Raw genomic sequence first — 11420 nt, forward strand, 5'->3', positions numbered from 1 at the left:
GTTCTGAGTAATGTATAATAGTTCTCTTCAGGGAGTTGTGATTATGACGCGGTCTTGGCTGGAGGAACGAGGTTTTGATACGACTCCTTCCTCTTGACAAAAATATAAGTCCTACTTATAATAAACCTGACCAGAGATGAAGCATTGAGTGCCTCTTCAGGGAATTGTGATTGTGACGCGGTGTTGTTAGGAGGAACGAGGTTCGATAAGACTCCTTCCTCTTGACAAAATAAGTCCTTCTTATAATAAAACTGATTTTCAGAAATATTTACCCCCTACAGGGAATTATAATTGGCGATATTGGCACGAGGAACGAGGTTTCGATAAAACTCCTTCCTCTTGACATAATAAGTCCCTCTTAGAATAAACCTGGCAAAAGAGGAACGTTAGGTGTAGCCTCAGTTCAGGGAATTGTAATTTGGCGATATTGGTAGGATAGAAAAGAGGCTCGGTATAGTAGAGCAGTAAGCTTGAAATGTAAGGGTAAACTCTCACACACAAGCACGGATATAAATTAAAAAAAAGCGTATCATTCACTTCAATAGTGATACTGCCAATAATATGAAATGCGGAGTACAGAAAACACCTGGGCAATATCACAATAGATCAAAATGTCTCTGGTCGCAGTGATGAGTCCACACAGAGAAAAAAAAGGGCTTAGTAAGAAATAACTCAGCCATTTGAACAACTTTTATACATGCTGCTCGATTCTGTTGAATCGATTTATTCTTTGTACGGCTTGTAGAAAAACTCTTTCACAGCCAACAGTAGTTGGCTTATAGTCTAAATAAGCGCCTCCATGACAATTCCATGGCTAATTGTACATTCTTTTTTTCTGAAAAAGTGCTTTTTCAGCTTCATTACAGCTACGATAAATATGATTCAAAATATATATTCGTCTTGATTGGATAATTTTCTTTAATGTTTAAGCGATTTGAACACATCTAAATCTTTCGATTTTTTGCACTTTTGTGTGTATTTTTCATCGTTTATTTTTATATTATAGTTAGTGAAAATTACTTTTTTGGTATCCAATTACAATCGATAACGCGTTCTACCAGCTACCTCATGAGCAAAGTTCGAGATTCGAGACTGGTAGTAAAGTAATTGGATACTAAAAAGGTAGTTTTCGCTAACAATAATATAAAAATGAACGATGAAAAATACACACAAGAGTACAAAAATCCAACGATTCAGATGTGTTCGAACCGCCTAAACAATAAAAAAATCACAGGAGGGTTGTGTGCAAAACCACGACCGCAAGGTTGAAGTAAAATACTTTTACAAAAAAGATAACCCGGCTGCTTGCATGTCAGTCATTTTTTCTAGTACATAAACGTTGACTAATCAGATCAATCGAATTTTGCGCTTCAACAAGGATCGACCATTTTCAATAATTTAGTGAGTTGCTTGTCATGATTGGGGCGTGACAATTTTCAAATTTTGGTTATGCGAAAAAATAATTTTTATGCAGATAATGAAAATTTTTCGGATGTCGTGCTGAAGGAAAAGATATGTCAGTACGTTCTGAGACACGGAAATAAAGTAAAATTTATAACTTTTACAAATTTGAAAATGTAAAATAACTCAAGAGAAAATATTAACTCTTTAATCATCAGGTTTTTAATCCTGAAAAGGTCCATTTGTTGTTCGATTCAATATCGGATAAGATACCGATCACATCTTGGCGTTATCACTGACAGTGCGAATAAAGTATTTCTTGTGATTAAATAAACAGCGAAAAGCTGGTTCAAAACTCAAAACTAGACGGCTCATGTGTTGTCAACTTTGCATTGAATGCATTTACTAGTGCCCGCTATCGCACAGAGACTGCATTTCACTAAAGTGCCTCACTGCATCAGCTGCTATCGATGCTGATACCAGCTGCAACTGCTACGCTATCCGTAGCCATGTCACAGTTGTGGCTGCTATACGCTATCGCTGGTATCCACTGCACTGCTGCTGCTAAGGGAGGACTGCTGTTGTCGCTGTCTAGAATTATTATGAGCGGCTTCGGTTGAAACAGGCTCTTATATAGGCCAAATAGCATATTTTAAATTGCAAGGTATATGATTCTGTCGACCGTGCGTGGGAAGCAGACCAATCAGAGGTCGAATTTTTCGTTTTGACAAAGCTTGACTATTTTCAATAGTACAATAGTTTGAATAATAAAATTACAACTATCCTCATTTGGGAAGAATCTTAAAAGATTTTCCAACCTATTGCTACAAGAACGAAGGAAATCCATCGAATACTAACCGATTTATTAGCATTTGAAATTGGACATATTTTTCACTTTTTTCGGTTTTAGATTTCCATTTCACATCCCTATGTAGCCGGACTTCCTGAGAGAAGTATTCTACTTCGAAAATGTCTAATTAAGACGAATATATGTTTCGAATTATATTTATCGTAGCTGTAATGAAGCTGAAAAAGCACTTTTTCAGAAAGACAGAATGTACAATTTTAGCCATGGAATTGTCATAAAGGCGCATAGCTACACTGTAAGCCAGCTACTGTTGGCTGTTTAAGAGTGTTTCTACAAGCTGTATAAAAAATGAATAATCGCTTCAACAGAATGGATCAGCATGTATAAAAGTTGTTCAAATGGCTGAGTTATTTCTTATTAAGCCCTTGTTCGGCTATTTAGAAAGCAAAATGTAACAACTAGCTGATTTAGTTTCCCAAAACCGACTGATTGAAAGCTGATCAAACACTTAGAAATACATTATTCGACTTATGTTCGGCCATCAGCTGAACAAGATTAGTTATAAAAGCGCTTATTTAGCCAAAAATGTTTCTTGGGTTTTTCTTTTGCGGGTTGCTTTTCTTAATTACTCCAAAACGGTACAAGATATCAACCTCATTTGAATGACGTTTTCCGTTTTAGGCCACAAGTAATCACATATCCGTTTTCAAAAAAAAATCACAATTTTTGGATAAAAATACTAAAAATTTAAAATGTTGAGTTTTGGTCTCTAGATTGACCACTATCATATTCAAACTAGGTTTAAACATTCAAAGACGGTTTTCTTCGTTATATTTGCAACTTAAAATAGTCTTTTTCACGCGATCCCATACGAATTTGAAACGCATCCCTCGTGTGAAAAAAAGATCAGTACAGGCAATGTATTATAAATTAGCTAAAAAGAATATTATAAAGTTATATTTAAACGATACTTCATGAAAATAAAGAGGACATATCTTCGGAGATATCTCGAAAAAGTTTTTTCAAAACTGGGACATCAGTAACAAAAAAAAAATCGATTCATTCAACTTATGGTTTTCATCACGAAAAGCTATCGTTTTTTCAACTGATTTTTTAGACACCTAGGAAACTAAATACTAAAAATAGCGTATATATTATTGGATTAACGATAACTAATTAAATTCGTCTTAAAATGCCGACGGACAGTTTCTCAGATCAACTTTATCGTAAAAATAGAACCCAAATTCAAAATCCATCTCATTACTGCATCGTAATAATATGCAAACTGCAAAATTTTGCACCCACCCGACTGGTTCCACTTTGAAACTGGTTCCCGTGGTCTACTTCGCGAGACTAGTAATCTAGTGACTATAAATAAAATGTGTCAATAGAGTCAAAGACCTATATTGGCTGTTATTCTACACTGTTAATCGTAAATACTGAAAAATGTAGTCCACGTTTCCAGGAATATACACCTTCAAAATATATACCTTTAAAAAAAAACAGTAATGGAGCGGCTGCTAAAAACAGGTTTACAATGAGGGGAAAAGTTGAGAATCAACCCTCCATATTTGAAGAATCTCGATAATCGTGTCCCATCGAAAAATACTAAGCAATTAACAAAAGTAAATAGAAAATATGTGGAAAATTAAGTAAAACACGATCTGATTTAGGAAAATGATAAAAATGATGCCAGATGAGGTTGACAGTGATACTTTGTAAAACAACACCCATCATTGTTCTAGTGAAAACTAGTTTAAAACTTCATCAGACAAACTAACGAACAGTTTTCCATGTATTCAAAGTCCTAAAAAATAGCACTTCAACCGTCTTTGTACATTGTATCTTCATAAGGAAAAGACTCATTCTGTGCGGCCAAATTGTGAGTGGAGCCAACTTTGGAAAGCAGTAATTTCAGAACCAATCCAAAAAAAAAGCTATAATTAAATGATGAAACCACACGAAACTGAAGCGTTTCTCTGCGTGGCTGCGAGAGGGGTTCGCTTAGCTATCCAATTTCTCAGATCGATTGCGAATCAGCCCGATAATTAGTTCCCAAAGTATTATTTATAATATTAATTACGCTGGATGGAATTCATTCAACTCGATTTTTCCTGGCTGTCGATCGCGTCCGAGTACGGCCGGCAGTGCAGATTGCCCGGTTATCTTAAATTTTACACCGGTTGTGAAATAACTACGGCGCATAACTGATCACACTAAGCTCGGTCTGCTTGCCTGCCGGCGATGTTGATGTGGTGTGGAGGTCCACGCGATTCGGTTCAGTACGGTTCGAAGTTTTCAATTTTCATGTCCAATAATGAGAAGCTGCGGCCGCGGTCAATTTTCGCTTCTTCTGTTCTCTTCGCAACGCCCCCCCACGATCCACAGCTGCCCCGTGCTGCTCTCCATCGGACTTCTGAGGATGAATGAATGTGCCGTTGTTTATCATGTTATAGTTTTAATATGTTTCGAGCATCAATTAAGCGGAGGTTAAATGTGTTAGGCTTCGCGCTCGCCGTACGGATGCTCATCCAAGAAACTAGTGCGCACGTTAGCCTTGTTCTGGCGCACACAGTCCGCACCGAACTCCCGTGCCTTTCCACACTGAGTAATCGTTGAGGCACTCTCGACAACCGGAGATGAGATCGGTATTTGACCATTGTAATAGTAAGCTAAAGCGGTTTTCCTGTAAAGAATGGTACTTGTTCACTAACAAGGAGGCTGTTGAAAGAAATATCCATTTGAATAAGCCAAAACTTGTTAGCGAAAAAATACTTGAAACCGAATTTGTGTTTTCCGAATGTTATTTTGTTATATTTCCGATGCCGATGAACAGTACTAACAATAACAGTACCTAATAGTAAAAAAAAATGAACAAATGAACAAAAAACAAATACTCGACAGTTGGAGAGTGTTTATAATTTCAATTTGAATGTTACGAGATCAGTTGAAAATAACACCTCACTACATTGTGATTGAATCCGTACCCGTCATACCATTAAAAATTACCGCAATTAGAATTCTAGACAGAGCATCTTCGTTTTTCACTATTGTAGGCAGCGCTCTTTCTCAATGCCATAAAACTTCGTGAGTTAATTTTTCATCAAACTGCATATGTCTGAAGATGTTTTTGTGTGTATGAACTCTTGCTAGTGCTGCGACCAGAATCCTTTTTTTTTATTCTTATCAACAATAATAGTAGAAGCCCCAGACGCAGTAAATATAACGGGGCCGTAAATTCTGTTGGAGTAGGGAAAAGCCTGCTCGAGTAGAATTTATATGGTTATTCCTCCTCAAATAGGCATAAAAACCCTCTCATCTTTTCAAACAAATAAATACAATTATAGATATGAGAAATTCTCGCTGAAACCGTCCCACTGGTGACATGAGGTCTTTCAAAAAGGATGTATTAGTGTCTAAATGGTTGAAAGTAATGCAAAAATGAGAAAACCACTTTGGTTAGTTCATATTAATGGACCCCTCGGGCACAAATCGGTTAAACGGTTTATAAAAAAATTGATTTTTGAGCAATTCTTGACCTGTTTATTGATTTATTTCTCTTGAATTTGAACCCCCTGCAACCAACAAATCGTTTTCAAGAGGAATGGTAGAGCTTTCATTTGAAGTAGAAAAACATTGGCCGCCATCTTGGATCTCGCTGCCATCTTGGGTTTTATCAGAAAAACGTGTTTTTGAGCAAATTCGCAACCACCCATTTTAAATTTGACATCACCATTGGAAAACTGAGAAAAAATGCTTTAAGACACATTCAAAATATTAGGTGAGCATTGAGTTTACCTTATCATTCTGGTCACTTTTCAAAATCGACCTTCAAACAGTTCAACGCATGACGGGCGGCCAATATCAAATCATCCTGAGCCTGTGGTGTGTGTCTGTGTGTAGTGTATATTAGGGGCCATGGATATCCACGTGGACAGATTTTTAAGGATTTTGTTAACGCCCCCCTTCCCCTCGCCACAACTTCTCATATAAATTCTCAAAATTTTGTATGGACCGTGGACATCACACAGACTCCCCTCCCCAAAGTTGTCCACGTGGAATGTGGATGGCCCAATGCCAGTGTGACTTTGGGTCTGTTCACAAATTACGTAAAGCAAAAATTCGTATCTTTGACCCCTTTTCACTGCATTCACATTGTTTATTTCTTCACTCCCTCGCTTATCCTTGAGTTTGACGTAATTTGTGATCAAGCTTCTCTACGATTTTTTTGCTAGAACAAAGTTTTGTTCCCTGTACGGAGGACAGTTTTCGCGTGTTTAGTAATTAAACAAATTAATGTTAGATGTTGTTTGAGCTACTGTTATAGACTGTTGTTTTCAAGCATTAAACTACTATCAACAAACTTAGGTATGGGGCCATCCACATACCACGTGGACAGCTTTGGGGGGGGGGGGGGTTGGGTAATGTCCACGGTCCATACAATTTTTTTAGAATTTATATGGGCAGTTGTCCACGGAGGGGGAGGGGGGGGGGTCAAAATCGTTAAAAATCTGTCCACGTGGTATGTGGATGGCCCCTATGGTATACGAAGGTATAGTATGAATCAAGTATATCCCGAGTAATCTGGAGAAGATTTGCGTATGCCAGCGTAAATAAAGTAAGAGTAGAATTATCACTTTTTTTATCCCTAGCAAATTCTTATCGACGAAAAGGGTACGTTTGCTACCTAACGAAGTTCAGCTAATTGATTAAGGGCTATTCAAAAATTACGGTGCGTGGGTGCACTTACTACCTGTGAACTAGGAATACTGACTGTCCACATCATACGCACACCACAGGCTCAGTATATTGCGTTGGTGTGGTATTGGACGGGCGTCATGCGTTGAACTGATTGAAGGTCGATTTTGTAAAATGACCAGAATGACAAGATAACCTCAATGCTCACCTGATATTTTGAATGTATCTTAAAGCATTTTTTCTCAGCTTTCCAATGGTGAAATTTAAAATCGGTAGTTGCGAACTTGTTCAAAAACACGTTTTTTGATGAAATCCAAGATGGCGGCCAATGTTTTTCTACTTCAAACGAAAGCTCTAACATTCCTTTTGAAAACGATGTGTTGGTTGCAGGAGGTTCAATGACAAATTCAAGAGAAATAAATCAATTAAAAGATCAAGAATAGCTCGAGAACCAATTTTTGTATAAACAGTTTAACCGATTTGTGCCCGAGGGGTCCATTAATATGATCTAACCAAAGTGGTTTTCTCATGTTTTCGCTACTTTCAATCATTTAGATATAAAAATATCCTTTTTGAAAGACCTCATGTCACCAGTGGGACGGTTTCAGCGAGAATTGCTCATATACAGTCATACCTCGATATAAGGCAACTTTATTTTTATTTTCGTTACGTTATATCAAAGCACGAAAAAAATATTTTTTATTGATGCGAAATTCTTTATGGTTACTCAAAAGTGCACAAAAACTTATTTCTCTACACCTAAAAGTATATATAAACCCTTCTTATGTCCCTTTAAGACAATTTTCGTAGACCAGTATAACCAGTCACAAAACATTGAAAAAATAAATGTCAATTTTACCCCATTTTACGGTACTTATTGGTTTCAAAACTTACTTAAAACATTTATTCGGAACACTATACACCTCAAAAATAATTGTTGTACTTCAATTTTGGGAAATTGAAAAAAGTTACGTTATATCGAGGTTGCCTTATATCGAGGTATGACTGTATAACAAATCATATTTTAAAACTACGCAGTAAAAAAAATTTACATTACTTTAAATGCACATAAATGGAGCATTGGTAACCATGTAATATTCCGTGTGGCATTATATTCACATGCAAGTAAATGAATATATTGTGAATTTGCATGCATATTTATATTCGAAGCTTTAAGTTTATATCAATTAACGAACAAATTTACATGGCTCAAAACGATTCTGTATTGTGCATTATTAACGGTGTGAAATTGTATATGGTTTTAACTTTATGTGTTTGAAAGCGTTATGTGCTCTCATATGTATTAGTTGTAAATTTCATTTTTTGGTACTGTGTAGGATATACAATTGATCTTGAAGAATTTTTTACAATTTTTGCAGTTTTTACAGTCCGAGAAAAATTCTGCTGCGTCTTAATGTTTATTTCAGTATATATACACTAGGGTGGGCAAAAATGATCAATTTAACAGAACCAAGTTTTTTTGGTTCCTTTTGGGGTCCCAAACAACCCTACACTTACCTGAAGTCGATTGGTTTTGTCTCCGCTTGGCGCATTGCATTTCAAATTTGTATGAAAATTTATATTTAATTCTTTATTTTTATTAATTCATATGAAAATTTATATTTTTTTGCATTTACATGTGCTTTGTGACAAACGTTTTGAAACGTATTGAGAAACGTCAGCAGGTAGATGCAATATACATCGATTTTTCCAAAGCATTTGACAAGGTTCCGCACATGTTAGCTGTAGAAAAAATAAAACGACTTGGCATGCCCGAATGGATAACCAATTGGCTATTATCATATCTTACGCGTCGAACAGCCTCCGTTCACGTCCTAGGAAGCCATTCTTACTGTTTTTCCATACCTTCCGGAGTACCCCAAGGTAGCATATTGGGATCGTTGATCTTCGTACTCTTTGCGAATGACATCTGCGACTCCATCGCCTCCGAAAAATTATTGTATGCAGACGATCTTAAAATCTTTCGCACTATTGCATCTGTTTCTGATGGTAATGCCCTGCAGCATGATGTAGACAGCATATTGCATTGGTGCCTTGTGAACGGCATGGAGATGAACACGGACAAATGTTACATCATTTCGTTTAGTAGGCTTCGAAGCCCACAACACTTTACGTACAGAATAAACGAAAGAAATTTGATTCGATGCGACTCTATAAAAGATCTTGGAGTCTCGATTGACAGTAAGCTACGGTTCGACGAGCATATTACCACCGTTTCGTCTAAAGCATACGCCATACTTGGTTTCATTCGACGGAACACCTCGGATTTCGAAGACATCTACGCCCTGAAAACACTTTACTGATCTTTGGTTCGCAGCATCTTGGAGTATGCCGCCCCTGTTTAAGGGGGGACCCTACTCTGGAAGATTGAAAAATAATGAATATTCTTGATTTGTGTTTCGGATGTTTAGTGTAAGGTGAAGTGTTCGGGTATTTTGGCTATTGATTAAGGTATATTTGAAGATGTATTTTGTATATCGTGGCTGCAAATATAGTAAGTGTTACGTTGTTGACAGCGTTTTTCTCGAAACAATGTTTTTCAACTGGTGGTAAATTTTTCTCAGCATCTACTGAACCGATTTTGCTGAACTTTTTTTTTAACATGTAAAAATGTATTATCTAACTTGTTACGTAACCGTTTTTTGATATCTGAGTTTTTCAATGTTTAATGATTTTTTAAATAGTGATTTTTCATGAAAAAAAAACAATTTTTTTACTAAAATGGCCGCCATTTTGGCAATTTTTGGAATTTTCAAAAGAATTACGTAACAAGATAGAGAATATGTTTATATATACTGAAAAAAAATTCCAGCCCGATCGGTCTGCTAGAAGCTGAGAAAAACTTACCACCAGTTAGGTACTGATTTAGAGAGAGCATCCACGTTCCCAGCTGCCAACAGTGTAATACTCACTATATTTACATTCACGACATGGAAAATATATCTTCAAATATACCTTAATCAATAGCCAAAGAAGCCAAACACTTCACTTTACTCTAGACAGCCAAAAAAAATATGAAAATTCATGATTTTTCGACCTTCTAGAGTAGGGTCCCCCCTTAAGCACCGTACAACACTGGACTGATTAATAAAATCGAGAGCGTCCAACGTTCTTTTGTCCGATACGCTTTGCGTCGACTTCCATGGCAGAATCCATTACACCTCCCTGCTTATGAGCATCGTTGTCAGCTGATAAAACTAAGCTCACTAGCCGAGCGTAGAGTGTTATCGCAAAGGTTACTTATTTATGATCTTCTGATGAACACAGTCGACTGTAGTTATCTTCTTCAACAACTAAACATCCACGCGCCCCATCGTCGCTTACGCAACCGAACGTTTCTCTGGAATCCAACCCACCGCACCACGTATGGCCAGCATAATCCGTTAGATTACAGTTGTAGGCTCTTCAACGAAATTAGCCACGAATTCGACTTTAATATAAGCAAAACTAGATTTAAAATAGCTATTTTTTAATAAAATTTAGGTTTAATTGTCTGTACTGTATTATATTGAAGACTAAACAATAAAAAATTTAAACAACAATTATGTAAAAGTATAGTATTTTAGATGCCTAACAACTTTGCAGAAGGCACTAAAGAGCTAGGATGTCCCTAAGAAGAGCTTTAGCTGTTCAAAATTGAGTATGTCGATTTAAATGCAGAAAATCTTGTTTTCTGCCAACATTACCAATGTACCGGCGTCAGTAGGATTCCCATCAGAAGTAACCTGTTGTAACGAGTTTATATACTCAGCTAGACCAAACAAACAAATTCAGGTCAATATTCTAGGCATAAATAGAATCTACAACGTGTTTCAATGGTTATTTCTGATGAAAATCTGACTGACGCCGGTCCACTGACAGTGTTGGCAGAAAAAATGATTTGCAACATAAATTTCGACATACTCAACTTTGAACAGCTGTAGTATTTTTTTGGCACACCCTAGCTCTTTAGTGTCTTTGGCCAAGTTGTTAGGCATCAAAAAACCCACCATTTGGAATCATGAAACCTATGGTTTGAGCCATTTTGAGCTCTTTAGAATGGAAAATGCAAAAAAGTTGGTTTTTCCATACAAATCTCCATATAAATTTAAAATGCAATGCGCCAAGCGGAGACAAAACCAATCAACTTCCAATAAATTCAGGATTGTTTGGGGCCCCAAATAGAACAAAAAAAGCTTGGTTCTGGCTTTCTGCTATCAAGTTTCGTTTTTTCCATATAACGATTCCCCACGCTAATATACACAATCTGAAAAAAAAAAAAACAAAAAATGTACTAAATATGCACATCAATGGATTTAAGAAAAAAATACAGGAAATACATGTTGGGAAAATTAAAATTAGCTTAGATATCACGAACTGGAACATTTAGTTGTTTATTTCGAGCTTTAAGAGAAAGTTTAAAAATGAATCTAGCTTCGCGATTCAAGGGACAGACCAAACAACATGTTCAATATCATGGTAACCCTCACCACAGGCGCAAAGGTTATCCTCT

This window comes from Wyeomyia smithii, chromosome 3, assembly GCF_029784165.1.
Source record: "Wyeomyia smithii strain HCP4-BCI-WySm-NY-G18 chromosome 3, ASM2978416v1, whole genome shotgun sequence".
NCBI lineage: Eukaryota > Metazoa > Arthropoda > Insecta > Diptera > Culicidae > Wyeomyia > Wyeomyia smithii.